Below are 15,364 nucleotides of genomic sequence, written 5' to 3'. Positions count from 1 at the left end.
CAAATAGCGCCCAACCCAACTCATCAGAAAACCTTTTTGCCATCTTTGGGAAGTATCCACTTTTGTCAGGTGAAGAAGTTTGCTCAAGAAATGAAGCAATAACTTGGTGGAGCTAGAGCATAGCTGGTAGCTACTAATGCACACACTTTTGAGATATATCCAGACATCCACACGTTTTGCTATCTTAACTATAAATAACAAAAATTCCTGGAAGACATTATTTGCATAAAAGTGGCGAAGCTTTCAGTGCCGGAATGAGTGCGGCAATGGGATGGATGGGACTGGATGGGACTGGGTGGGCCTGGTTGGGATGGATTGGGCGGACTGGGTGGAGTAGTCAGTTCTGTTGCTGTTGCCAGCAGCTATTTCTAGTGTCCTGTGTGTGTCCTCAATGTGCGACATCATCATCATTATCATTGCCACCATGATGATCGTCGTCAGGAGTTACGTTGCATATGCAAATTTGGTTCCTTTCCCATTTTTATTTTTTGTGCCAAAAAGTTGGGCGACTTCTTCATCGGGCTCACGTAGGTTAGACCCGCCGGATACATATGTATCTGATGCATACCTATGTACATAGTAATATTTATTATATGTATATGTATTCTAGAGCCAGCCAGTCACCCAGTCAGATACATATGTATCTGCAACGCTTTTTGTTTGTGCAAGATGAAGCAGAAAAAGTTGCCGGCAGCAGATGGAGAAAAAGTCGAGGAGCAGGAGCTCGCTCCCCGAAGAAGAACTAAATTCTAAAAATATCTTTTGTACGCTTCAGAAATTACGTTATTAAATGTGCATTTGGCACACACTAAATGGGGAACAACACCAGTGGGGAGAAGTCCTCCTCCGTTGTTATGTTGCATAGTTCTCCCCGTAAAAGGAACTCTCGGCCAGGCAAGAACACGAAAGATATGAAGTCAAATCTTGGCAGCGAGGAGTCGGGTGAAAGGTAATTTGAATGCATGTCCTGCCAGGAAGGAATTCAACCGAATGTGTTCACAGAATCTTACCTATGAATTTGAATGTGGCACCGTATTCGGTAGAAAGAATGTGCCAGGATGCTCCCAAATGTTGTGGATAAATTCAGAAATGAACAGGAAATGGCTTTTTCGTTTCATATTTTCTAAAATAGTTAGGGGAGTTGCTCTCTTTTTATTGTTATTATAAAAGTTGGATATAATTTCTAAAATAAAGTATCTTTAAGTTCATTTTCGTTTCCGTATGTATTCCCTCCTCAATATCTCATTAGCAGTCTCATACTTCGCTTTTGGGGAAAAACTCCTGTTGCCAACTGAAATGAATTTTTCTTTATTATTAGTTTAGCTGTAAAATCAACTCAAGGATAATCTGTGAAACGAACCTGCAAGCCCCAGCCCCACTGCCCCCTTCTGCACGTTGCTAAACCAATTACTTAGCTCCGGTCTCCTTCACTCACTTCTGCCGCTTCCACTGTCAGGGGACGTTGCACGTGTTAAAGTTCATTTAAAATCCATCAGGGAACCAGCGCGTTGGGGCTATCAGGGGCGAAGAGGGGAAGAGGGGGGAAGGACTCGGCAAAGGACACGGCAAGCGTTATTTCAAAGGGGTGGCACGGGTGACAATTTCTTCGTTCTCTCCATTTCGCTGTTTGGGGCACTCGTGCATAACAGGAAAATAAGGTTAATGGGGAAATTATGAATGCGCCCAAGGAGGTGCAGACCAAATGAGCAAGGGGCCGCCAGGATGCATGAGGGCCCCCCCTAGAATGCATTCATATGCCATTGTTGGTCAGGAAGTGAAAAAGAAAATATCACAAAAAATATGTGCAGAGTTTGTAATACCCTATCATTAATTTTTCAAAAACTTTTCTCTAAAGTTAAAAATAATTTTTAATATAAACGTTTTTATTTAATAATTCAAGCAACCAGAGAAAAGTTTTCCGAAAAACTTATGTTACACTTAGCGAGGATATAAAACCAACCACCCATTTCCCCTTTAGTCCTTTGGTCCTTTCACTTTGCCGTCTCGTGGACCATAAAATATTACAACCCTGCGTGGCCAGGGTTGCATTTGACAGCCGCAAGTGGTTGTCATTAGGAGCTGCGACAAAACGGTCATTTAAATGCACTCTTCTTCCCAACATTTGCCCACTTTTGGCCGCTTCTCCGTCTTGAACTTATACGCTAAAGTGGGCGCAACATTTGCTGCAAAATTACGTCTATCAAGTGGGCTGCGAGGGGCGGCAGCTAATGCTGATCGCTTTGAGGCACTTTCGCGTTGCACTTGCTCTACCTTTTTTCCCCTCCTGAACTTTCTGAAAATTTCCACTTTTTTCTTTTTTATATCCTTTAGACAATTTCGTGGACATTCTGTGAAATGTTTCTTATGCTTATTTCTTGCTACGTGCTAGGATTGTGTGATTACCAGAGAAGCAATTTGTGGTAGTGCCATTGGAGGTGACAAAAAAAAAAGCAAAATAAATCCATTGTAAATTGGATTTCTTTGGAATTTGCTTACAAGCTAAGGGTTTTTTTGTAGCTGGCAGCTACAAATTATTAAAATGGAATAGGGGGTACTCAGTGAGGTGAATGACCATCCGGAAAATTTCAAGTTATTAGCGGAAAATCAATCACTTCCGCTTGATGGAACTCCTAGCAGTTCAAGTATCTTGGTCATCAAGTCACTTTAAGACTCTAAGTCGTAGAAACTAAATTAAAATTACAACCAAAATCCACTCTTAATAATTACTGATTTTTTTCCGTGAGTAAGAGACTCTGTCAGACAGTTACTTCCTGTGACGGGGACTGGCTGGATGGGTTGGCGGTCTTCGTTCGAACTTCCAAGTCGCCCAAAAATAGTTCTGTCGCCGTTTCTTGGCTGGCCGTCATTAAAACTGTCTGCAACGTGTCGGAACAGCAAACATAACTGTTAATTGCCATTTCTACGCGAAGTCAGAGTCTCCATCTCCAGGAGGAGGAGAAGCCTCCTCCAGAACGTCGGTCTCATTTTCATATTTCGCCGCATGCGCCTCATTACAATTTAATTCACAATGTAATTGCAGACTCGGAGTGGGATGGGAGCTGGGGCTGGGGCTGGGGTTGTAAAAAAATATGGCAAGGGAGTGAGTGGCTGGGAAAACGGAAACTAAGCATAAGGAGCGAAGAAAAGGAACCACCGACTTGGCAAAAAGTTTTCTTGCAGTTTTGCGCCACTTGACACGCGCCTCGCATAATTTCCACACGTCCTATGTGCCACAAACCTCGCATATGTATGCACTCCCTTTGTTCGGCTCTGCCCCAGAATTCCTTCCCTCCATGTATGCATTTTTGGCAGTCGACTGTCGAAAAGGGCGGAAATGCGACAACTACGAAATATTCGCCCCTTCCAATTTTGGGAGTCATTGTGTTTCCTCTTCACTTGTCCATATTTAAATTCACTCGCTTTCCATTTATAAGTCTGTTTAATAATATTATGAATTGGTAATCTGCCATGTCGCCGCCTTATCTGTATATAGATTTCTCGAATATGTGAGTAGAATAAGTGAGAGGGGTTTCATGAGCAGATATAGGAATTCCTAAAGAAGTATTTGTCTATTAAAGTCTGATGGTTTCATATATTTTAGATAAAGAAGAAAATAATTTTATTCAAACTCTTTTAAAGATTTTTAAAGATTCAAATAAATGCCAACTGTTTCCCTCGTTTATCTAAGCTCACATTTAAATCGAGCCCATTTCGGCCATGTAATTTGAAATGGGAATTACAAATCACTGGGTTGTGCTTAAAAAAAAAAAATAAAGGAGAGAAGGAAACAGAAAAGTAAATCCGAAAGGCACACCCAATCAATTATATAGACAGCAATTTTACGGCCCCCACTGGGCAATCTCGTGCCATCCTCTCTCCCATAGACCCAGTGTTCCTCTGCCACCCAAAATTCCCACCCGATGAGTTCGTGTCCAGCCTGCCTCTCCACGTTGCAGTTCCTATATGTATTATATCTGGCTATGGGAGTGTGTCTGGGTGTGCAATTGGAACATTTCATGGATTAAACGTTTTCTTAATTGAGTGCCTCATTTTCCGGTTAGGAAGTTTTTCATGCCGAGAAAATAAATTACACACATGAGTGCAATTTGGTAGCGCCTGCCGCTCTTGTCGCTCCAGGATGCAGGATTCAGGATGCAGTATTCCAGCCTTTCAGCCAGCCTGAAATGGGCCTTAACGGGCCTCAACCTGTGCTATCCTTCCACGACGTAGCCTCAACTGAACAATCACCTCATGATGGCGTTAATCAAAAAGTTGCCATTGCAATTCTGTTGATGCTGCAAGTTGCAGTTGAACGATTGAACGTTTAACGGTTAAGTTTGACGGTGCACAGAAACAAAATACTATATACTTAAAGAAATTAATATAGATTATAATAAAGAATTAATATAGAAATTAATAAAGATTTAAAAAACTTATATATTTATGAAATATTTAAAAATAATTTATTTAAATTTCATCTAAAATTTATAGAATTTTGTATAATTTTTTCGAGTGCATCTATATGAAGGGTTCAATGGCTTGGTCCTGGTCACCAGGGAAATTAGTAATACGACAAGTGCAGCAGCATTACCACCCCTCCTCCCCTCCCCCCCTTGTAGCCCCTCTTGCCATCAATCCCCCACTGGGTCTGTGGACAAATGAGCTCGATGGCAGACCCGACGTTGTCGTCGCCATTCTCCGCACCGTTTTTACACATTTTACTTATTCTCTTTGTCCTGGCTGGTCCTAGCTTTTTGTCTCTATAAATTTGTCACTGATCGTCCTGCTTGGTCCTTTTCCCGGTCTCGTCCTGGCGCCTGGCCAGTAATTGAAATGGCGTAACGACTAAAAATTGAAGCGAATCCCGCTTTTGACCGCTCACTGCTCTAATGAAAAAGTTAAAGAGTTCTATCCCTCCAGGCCGACTCAGAGTCCGAGTCAGAGTCAGAGCCGAGTCCCTGCAACGGGTTGAGATTGAGGAAAATGTGGGGTAAAAAAAATTGGTTGCGTGCACTGGAAAAGTTTCTAAAAAGTTAATATTGATAAATTGATTAAAAGTTTAATAATTCTACACTTGAAGGTGGGGTGGGGCAGCAAAATGTAATGGAAACCTTCGGGAATAGTGGAGAAAAAGCAAAGCAACTTTACCGAAAACTTTGTGACACCATGAAGTTTCTCTGAAAATTAAAAATTAATTGTCAAAGCTGGGCGAGAGTAATGCTCAATGATGAAAAGTGAAAATTTTCTAAAAAAAAAAAGCCAAATTAATTTGGTAGTTAATATTTCTTAATCTTAATCAGCAAAAAAGCATAAGAAATAGTATTTTTGGCTAAACTCTACTACGCCTTATCTTAAACATGCCATAAACAAACACTAAAAATGTAAATTTAAATATTTATTTCGAGCCTCACTCGACTTGTTTGGAATATTCATTCCGTACCGCCCTTATCAGTAGACCTCCATGGTCTGTGAAGAGCTTTTGGCGCCAGCCCCCCAAGTGCCGAAATAGCTCAGTTGGGAGAGCGTTAGACTGAAGATCTAAAGGTCCCCGGTTCAATCCCGGGTTTCGGCAATCTAAAAAACTTTTTTTATTTTATTTTTTTGTCAAATCTTATTTTTAAATCTTTTCTTAAAGTTTCATCTAATATAATTTCATTAAGTTGAGTTATCAATTGTCTTGTTAAACTCTTTCATCATTGAAAAGACATTTCGTATGTCATTTTCCTGGGAAAACTTTTAGCATTCCACGCCCCAACGTCTTTATCGGGGACACTTCATTACCCTCTGCTCATTAAAAAATGTAGTTGCGCCGAGCCGGAGGATTAAGGATGGGGGCTCTGACGAATTCCGACAACAATCTCGTCCCCGGCAACAAAAAAAATCACAATAGGAAAGAGAACTTTTGCCAAAAGTTTTCCCCAAACGAATGCAGATAATGTTGTGGCACAGTCGAGAGGAGGAGGTGGGAGCACAGAAATCAGCATGACAATTATAATGATAATGAGGGGGTTAAGGGGCCACGGGTGAGTCTGGGGCTGGGGGGACAGTGGGTCCTGATGAAAATGTCATTAAATGATGGCAAAGAATTCGCCCAACTACCAGCCAACCGCCAAGGCAGCCGCTCTGCGTCATTCAGTCAAGTTGGCGGCGTCATCAGGACCTTCCCCAGTCTTCCTCATCGCTTTAGTTGGCAGCTACATTGAATGCAATTAAAAAAGTTAAGCTCGGTTCCCTTCGTTTTTATAGATGTATGTAGATGTGCAAGCCGTTCTCGGCTCGGGTTGCTCTAATTAATTTAATTAACAGGAAAATTAGTTGCTCAACAGTTGGTAAAACACGGCAACTAATAGATTGTTACATGTGTCAGGATGTGCAGGATAACTTATCGGGTGTTTATTCTATTTTTTCCAAAAGAGGAATAACAAGGTTTCAAGAATTGATATTTGATTACCATAAATCCTCGTGATGTCCAAACTTTTGATAGCTTATTACTTTTACGATTCCAATAAATACTATTTCTCTCTCCCCGATGTTATTATTTTCCTGTGGCGTAAAAACTTTCATCTCAAGTGATTGCCGGGATCCTAATTACTTATTTTGGGCCACTGCAGTTCGCCTCCAGGCACTCGAATAATAAACACTTTCCTGGAAAGCTGGCTTCTATTTTTGTGTATTTTTTTCTGTTTTCCTTCTGAATTATGCGCCATAAAACATAAATCAGACTTTTGTCTTGGACATAAACTTCTTCAAGTTGAGGCCGCACTGCCTCCTTGTTGTTACTGCTCCTGCTGCTCCTGCTGCTGCTGGGCTGTTATTGTTTGTGTAGTCGTTGGGGCTGTCAGTGGCAGAGCGAGAAACTTTTTATATATATTTTTATTTTATTTTTGTTGGGCAAGTAGTAAACGGTTTACTTCGCATGGGGACGGCTGTCGTCGTTTGTGTCACTCCTCCTGGGCGCCTTCCCTCTTCCCGGTCCTGCGACAGGCAACGCTAATGATCTACGCCAATGGCGCCCACGTAACAATCTCAACTTTGGTCGGAGCTCCTCTGGCTCGATTGTTGCCATTGAGGCATAAACTTTGTTTTCCTCTTATTGGTGTTGAGTCAGCTCAGCCGAGGCTGGGCGTGGAGGGACGGGACTCCTCACGTGACTTCCATTTGGCTGCACTCGGTCTGGAGATGTCCAACTTCCGATAGGCCATAACAAATCGATGTCTTATTATTTATGACTGACATGGCTGAGTAGTGTTCCTGCCTTCCTGCTTTCAATGAGATAAATAAATCTACCAAGGCTCCTCTACCAAACATATTTATATTTTTTATGAGTTTATTGAGAAAACCTTTCTCTCTTATTTGTAATAACTCCTTTTATAAGAAAAGTATATTTATTTCCTTCAAAAAACACCCCAAACAAATCAGTTCTTTTCGCAAAAACTCCATATAATTGAAACATCTGTTTTCTACTGCAAATCATCCATCATTCTCAAAGACGTTATTAAACTGGGAGGCTAACCCTTTTTGGGTTACATTATAAACCATTACATGGGCCTCATATGGTTATGGAGTAATTGTGCGAACAACCCTCGGTGCGATGACGTCTCAAGGAGTATAATGCCATTCCCCATCCCACTCCGCCCCGTCATCTTCATCGGCGGCAGGAGTTGACATCCCGCACAGCCGACTGTACACTGTACTGTCATCAGACGAGACTGGGACGGACTACCACCAGGAAGGATACCCCTGGCTCTCCAGTTCCTTCAATCGTAGCAGTACCCAGCTTGAAACAAATGTCTTCCGTCGCGTCGGCTTCCGTTTCAGGTTTTTCACTTGAAAAATTTTAGCAAAACAATTTAAGAAATGTTCTATAGCTCTACAAGAATGGGTTCTATAACTAAATAGATGAGCTATAGCTACTTTGAACTAATATATTCGATATCTCATATATTTATTATAAAATTATCCTTTTTAGGTTTCTGTGTAGTTTAAGTCGTACCTTCTGTTTCCACTTCCTTGGGCAAATCCGATGTAGAGTTTTTCTTTTGCGGCTCTCTGTTTCTTTTTGGCGAGATTTATTGCCTTTTATACATCATTGTCACCGCTGGGCCGGGGATTGTGGTCGGGTCCTGTGTTCTCCGCCTGATTTTTCTGTGGTGACAACGTGCAACCGCGTCAACGCAATTTGCCGCCATGTCGGGATCGAAGTTGAGCCTCGGAGTCATGGAGACTGAGAGGGAAATCTTTTTGCGACGCCTCCCGGCCTTTGTGATGAATTATTAAGACGCATGTCGTTGTGACAATCGGCGAATCAGGCCACAATCCACTGTATCTACAAGTGCGTCTTCATCCTTATTTGGTATTTTTATCCTTAGGTTGTGTATCTGTATTTGTATTTTGTTTTCTGTTTGGTTCCTTTTCTTGGAACTGTCAATGAGCGATGATTTGTTTGGAAAACATTCGAAGGTGGCTCCATAGCGAACGACTGTCCCCCAAGTGGATTAGATTTAAAAGTCATTTACGAGTTTTGACCTAATCCGCTTAACATCCAAGTGTTTGTCACTCGACGAGTGTGTGTGGGAGTTGGAAAATGGATCGGTATTTGTCTTTAGACAGCATTAATTTGCGGAATTAAGTTCTGCCAAGTCTCATTGTGGAAGAATTTGCCGGAGGCGCTGATAGGACATCTGTTAAGGATATTGACGTGCCACTTTAAAGTCTTGCAAAGTTACAAGTGTTCTAACTGCTTTTTATAAACTATTAAGTGTCTTCTTAATTTGTGTAATAAAATGTATTTATGGCTCAATTTATTAGAAGCGAAATCGTTAAGCAGAAGTTGTGACGAGTTGGCTTTTTCATAGTTTACAGCTCGTTAACCGTTTATAGTTGGCTGATTTTCCGTATACTCGCATTTCAGATGGACAGCGAGCCAGAAACGTCTGTCAGCTTTTCACTTTTCACCTCGGTCAAGGCTGCCACAGTTCCTGCTCGAGCTGTCATCATTTCCAGCGGATCCTTGGTCCGTTTCCAGTCCACCTCCTCCTTCTAGTTTCCCTGATTTGGAGTCCTGGCATCTGCAACGAATGTTCGCCCGCTCTGCGCAGTTAACGTAATAGCATTCGGCCACTTTGAAGTTCAAGTTGGGCACCATCACTGGCATTTTGTCAGTGGCTCCTGGACAGAACCCCTTTTGATACCCTGTAGTATTTTGTAGTTTATTGAAAAAAGGACTCTAGAAAACCTTATAATAGGAGTATCTGAAAACCCTAAAACTTCTGACAGAATTCTTTTGAGTCTTAAAATATTAGACATCCCAACTCTAAGTTTTACAAAAATTTTTAATATTATTTTTATGGTACTGAGTACTACCCTAACTGAACACTGTCATGTGAATGCTTTTTGTTGTATGTACTTTGCTTTAGTAATGTCTCTCTTCCTGGCTGTCTTCTGTGTGTCTGCAGCTTATGGTGCGGTAGGCTGGCAAAAACATTTTAGAATTTTTAATGTGCCGCCTTCTGCCTTTTATGGGAGCCCAGACAATCGACAGCGGGAGCGGAAGCAGCAGCAGAAGCAGAACCAGCTGCCAACTGTCCAACCGCAGCAGCAGCAGCTAAAGCATAAAGCACAAAAGCACGAAGCACAAAGCACCAAGCACTCAGGAACGGAATGGGCAACCGGCTCGGAACGCATACGGATGGTTTGTATCCGAAAGATACCGGCTCTGTTAACATGCATATGACATTTGTCTTTAGACGTTAATCTCATTAAATAAGCAATGTGGTGCGGATGTGGATGCGGACCAGGCGCCCTCCTCCTTCCATATTCTGGCCATCTATTCATGTACGTGATACGTGGAGTGGACAGTGGTTGCCATGGAGGATATAGCTACTTTGTGATACCTAAAATATCTTTATTCGTAGTAATAATAATCTTTGGTAGCTTGAGTTTTGAAGTAAGGTAGTAACATTTACGAAGACCAGTTAGACATGCGGACAAAAATCTATATATTTTCAATAATATTTATTCCCATTATACCCCCAGGGTTCTTAAAATCAAATCCTATTTCCAGTGCTCTGAGACCAAAGTGCCTGGTGATCTGAAAGCCTAGTTAGGTGCTCCGCGTACCATGTCCGCCCGAAACTTTGGTCTGGTCCGCTTTTAATGCAAATGCTGGCCCCAAATGCACATTAAGAGAGTGGTCCCCACCAGAGCTGGGGGACAACGTAAGCTGCAACGTGCAGAGATGGTTTGATGCATACTATGAGATACAATGTGCATCTTTTATGAGATGGTAACGATTCCGCACCGTCCGGCACATTCGGGCCCGGAGTTTGCATTAGGCTGGCTTTGTGTCTGGACAAATGTTTCGCCATCGATTAGTTGGCTGTCAAATTGGCAAAAGCCGCACTTTGACAGAGACTCGAAGCCCGTACGCCGCACGGGATGGAGGCTTGGTGGCTTGGAGGGACAAATACCAGCTTACAACATTTTTCGGAGCACACATTTGCATTTTTGGGGTGGTGGGGGTCTGTAATTCTACAAAGGCGTACTCTCAATGACGAATTACTGTTGCACACCAGAATTTCCTAAGCCCAATGGCCTAAATGAATCAATAAGATACACACTGGTCTCTATGTGGTGGAGGTAGAGGTCCTGCTGGCAAATATCCTGTGTGCTCACAAAGTATAATTCGAACAGCTGGTGATCCATCCGGTCATACATGTATGCATTTTAATCGCCACATTACCATATTGGTCTGAAAGCGATTGTAAATAATTGTTTAGAATGATTTGGGCCAACAGCTTAAAATAGCTTAAACCCAAGGGGGTCCTTTGTTCCTTGTTCTTGATAGTCATTTCTCTCGAAGGTGGATGCTCCAGTTATTCGAATGAAATGGAAATGCTATCTATAATTCGCCAGTTAATTTAAACATTCCCAGACATAGTAAATAGTTAATTATTTTATTTTTCTTAGAGCTGGAGGGAAAAGACTCCATTTAAATTGATTTAAATATTCAGAACTTGGTTGCAGATTCAGTGAATTCTATTCCACAATTCCAAATTGCAAACTTTTATAATTCCAACTGGAGTCTGTCGAGTGCAAAATCTTCATTTCGTATCTGTGGAGGAGCTTGAGGTTGATGGGGTCACTTGAATCTGCCAACGGATGCGCAACTAAATCGTCCATGTCATCACACACCGACACACACAGTGGCTCGGAAAACTTTCCCCTGACCTCTTCACAAACAGGACCACCCCCTCACTCTCATTCCCAGGGTTCTGCTTGCACTAGCATAGTCATACCCATACCCATAGCCATACCCATTCTCATTCTCATTCACATTCACATTGCATTTTGCTATCCCGTCTACACTGTTGACTTATTTGCTTTGAGATAAACGCCAAGTTGATTTATAGAACCCACCGACAATTCATTCAGCCATTTGCACTCCCTCGCCCACCACTCACCCAGCCATTCAGTCAGTCACTCACTCACTCACTCACTCACTCACTCACACAGTCATTCATTCATTCATTCGGTCATGCAGACATGCAGTCAAGCGTACAAAATTCTTGTTTGTTTGTTTCTTTATTCATTGGGCGAGCAGCCGACTTGCTCCTTGGTTGCCCGGTCAGAGGCCAACAGAGCTGGCCAACTAGCAAACAATGAGTGGCAAGCTCAGAGGGCAGGACAGAGGCCCAAATAGGAGCAGAAACAGGAGGATGCAGGAGGCAGGACTCAGTCTACGTGGCCACTTGGCCACGTCACTCGACAATCAATCCCCACCACCTAGTCGACTGCGAGGGGCTGGCGGAAATTATTTTTTCTCCCATCTGCATTTCAATATTTTTCGAATTCGTTTCCCGTCCAAAGTCCAGAGCAGTCTAGTCGCATATATCAGCTGCTGGTGGTGCATTTAATTCAATCAAAGAAAATTGTATTAAATTGGACGCACCAAACTGCACTCTAAATAACAAATAAATTAAATCTCCAAGAAGCCGGTGCGTGTTGGGCTTGTTTTGTTTGGCATTTTGGGACCACCTTGTGGGTTCTATAAGGTCATTTCGGCCGGCCAGCTGTTGTGATTGCCTGATTCGATCGAATGAATTCATAAAGTTCAAAGGGCGCCATATAGTCATGGGTGTTTGATTGATTATTGTTATTAATGGTCGGATGGGCCAGAAATAATTCGATTGGGTTGCGTTGAAATAATATACCAGCTTTAAAGATAATAGATAGCTTTCTCTTTAGTTTCTTCTCTTTAAAACACAAATATTAGATAAGATATAGACACTGGATAGCTCTGAAAATATGTCTGTTTATTAGTCTTCTTTACACTTTTCCACTAATATGGATCCAGCCCATATAGAGCGTTACTACCCCGCTTTCGGGCCTGTGTATATTTAGGCCTTTTGTGCGATGGCGGCTGAATAATGGCGGCTTGTATGCTTAGCGGCAATTAATCAGCGGAACTGTCCGCACCCAAACATGCGTGAATATCCTAGAACCATCCAGAAAGAGACAGACAACAGAGGTAGAGAGAGAGAGAGGGAGATAGCTGGGAACGACCCTAAAAATGTTTTGCTGTAATTAACTTAGATAAACAAAGAAGCCGAGGGGACAGTCGGTCTGAGTGCCGGCAGTAAGTGCGACCATGTCCTTGCTGAGGAGGACCAACCACCCAGCCACTAAACCACCCATCACATCACCCACCACAGAAAGAGAGAGCAGAGATGTGAAAGAGACAGGGCCCGAAGATGAGAAGCAGACTCCTGCTGGAGACTTTGTTTCTATTCTGGTTGCGGGCCAAGCCACCGACCCAGACACCGACACAGTTGAGAAAAATGATTGCTCAAATAAATCATAATTAGCCATGTAAACATTTAGCAAATGTGTGTGACGTGGACGAGTGTGAGTTGTGAGTGTGTGGCAGGCAAGACAAAGCTGCAACATAAATCGTTCATTGAGTCCAGGAGTTCGGGCATAAAAATTCGTTTTGCTGACAGCGGCAGGCCAGCAACTTTATGGACAAATTTATGGTCACGAAAAATTTGTTAGCAAATCTGCATTTGAATCGTGTCCGATAAATCACGAGATAAACATATTAACTTTGTTGTTGAATTGCCAATCAGTGTCAGGTATTAGCTTTCTGATTAATTATGAATAATCTGATAGAAGATTAAATTTAGTTTGAATATTAAAATACAAGACTTGCTTGTCAAGTTTCTCGACTGTAAGATACCCGGTACTCATCTTTTGTTGCATACTTTTGAGAGCTACTAAGGCTGCGGAGAAAAAGTCTATAGTTCTTGCCAGATTTGGATGAATTTTTGTTTGCAGATTTCTAGACATCTCCCCAAAGGGATTAAGTAACAAGAGTACAGGAAATAATAACACATCTAATGATTTAACAAAAAAATACAGAATAAATGGATAAGCTTTATTGCTTTCCACCTTGAATGAATTCTAATTAAGGCCTTTTCAGAAGTTTTAAACACATTTAAATAGATGTTAACCCTTCCCCTCTATGTTCATAAACCTGCTTAGTCATGGTATTCGAGCTAAACCACTTTGGCCATTGGGTCATCTGGTCAGTGTCTGGAGTTTATCGCCCCGCACTCTGACCGCTCGTAAATTTCATAGAATTAATTACAGCATCTGCGAGCTGCTGCGGCTGCGGCTGCCATTGTTCTTATTATTATTATTGCTATTATTGTTTAACTGTTGTAGGAGTCGATGGCGATGGCATTTGTTTGTGTTCTGGCCCTGTTTAATGATGCATGAATTACGGCAGCGTGGGCGTGTCCCGATCGCGGGGTCGAGGTCAGCATTGTTCGCCTTTGCATGTCACTCCCCCGCGCTCACCGGTTCATTGACTGACTGACTTGGCCGTGTCTGGTCGGTGCCGACAATTGATTTCTTACCTCTTTCCCGGAGCCGTTAAGAAAGCACAGTCCGTATCGAATGTATCTCCACCCCGTAATTACTGCTGACATGCGTGAGCACCTGACCTGTCTCGGACATCGTTTACGAGTTTCTTGTGCATTTTTAATTGGTTGTGTGAGCGTGTGATTGGGAGGTGTTTTTAATTGTTCTGGGATAGGGATTGGTTTAAATGGATACTCGTCTAATGATTGTTTTCTTTACCTCTGGGGAGCGATGGTTATCCTGCCAAGAGTTTTATGGATGCTCTGCGGCGATATGATAAATAAATTTCCTAAGTGGATTGTTTCGATTTAATAGTTGCCTTAGCACGTAACTAATTTAATAGCTTAGACTAGTCTCATTAAGATTGGAGATTTCTAACCAAATGTTACTGTCTTTCTCGTTCCAGGTATGTTGATTAAACTTAAGTGACTTTGACTTAACCAGCCGGAAACAAGTACGTACGTACAACGCTCAAAAAAAGTTACCAATATTCAGTGAAAGCCAAACTTCCAAATGGAAGAGTTTTTAGTTGCCATGATCCCTGTTCCTGGCGAGTTCTGGCTCACCTTTTGACTTTTGCGCTGCATTTGGCTTCAACAGCTTAGCAAATTAAAGTTTTGTGGGATTTTTCATAGCATCGGTGTGGATGTGGAAGCTTAACCCCCTCACCTTTGCCCCCAGGGAACCATTTTTCTCCGGGTTTTTGTGCAAAGTGTCTGAATGTTGTCGCCATTTACGTTGAATGCAATGGTAAAAACGGCCAGCAACAACAGTGTGCTGCGTAATAGAGTCGGTTAGATGCCAGCCCCACCCCCCCTCGAAGGATACACCATATCGAGGAGTCCAGGAGGATACCCTGGGCCGTCCCCCCTTTCAAATTGGCTTCCAGGCTGAGTGGGGTGAATTAAGTCTTTTCAGGGAGTAGTCAGCACACAACAATGGAATGTCGTGCTATCTCCTCGCTGCACAATGTTGGAGTTGCACTTAACTTCAGACACAGGAAAGCCGAGCTGCACAATAAGCACAAGGACAACCGGAGAAGCGCTAAGCATACTAAGGATGCTGAATGGTCACCCCACCCTTGCCATCACTACTCTTTTTTTTTCTCAGTGTGAGGGTGGTGGTGACAAAAACAAAAGTCACATGAAAACAGCATGAAATAGCTGCAGTTTTGCCTTGGCTGCCGGCAAAGTCAAGTGCCAGGCGATTTTTCTTACACAATAATACACTTTTCCCATTTCGCTGACAGGGCTCCACTTCAATATCCTGTAGTTAAGGGTGTTTGAGGTATACCAGGGGATACCAGTAGTTTCAAAATGGAAACTAAATAAATGAAAACCAAACACTTCAAGTCATTAGAATAATTGAAGTTTAAAGCATTTTTAGCAAGGATTGGACTTTATTTTCTGTTATTATATAGTTACCAAAAAGGCAGGGAATC

The 15,364-nt window shown here is 42.3% G+C and overlaps 1 protein-coding gene and 1 non-coding gene across 7 annotated transcripts in view; both read left to right on the top strand.

Annotated features, from left to right (window-relative positions):
- The window catches only part of LOC6498344 (semaphorin-1A), a 120,120-nt gene that overhangs the window by 21,598 nt on the left and 83,158 nt on the right, over positions 1-15,364 (top strand). The gene's annotated exons all lie outside the window — the stretch shown is intronic.
- Trnaf-gaa lies at positions 5,500-5,572 on the top strand. Its single transcript has one exon. It is a non-coding gene; the product is annotated as a tRNA-Phe (tRNA).

The sequence above is a fragment of the Drosophila ananassae genome, chromosome 3R (assembly GCF_017639315.1).
Source record: "Drosophila ananassae strain 14024-0371.13 chromosome 3R, ASM1763931v2, whole genome shotgun sequence".
NCBI lineage: Eukaryota > Metazoa > Arthropoda > Insecta > Diptera > Drosophilidae > Drosophila > Drosophila ananassae.
Note: the sequence above shows the minus strand (reverse complement) of the source record. Positions and strands in the feature narration are given on the sequence as shown.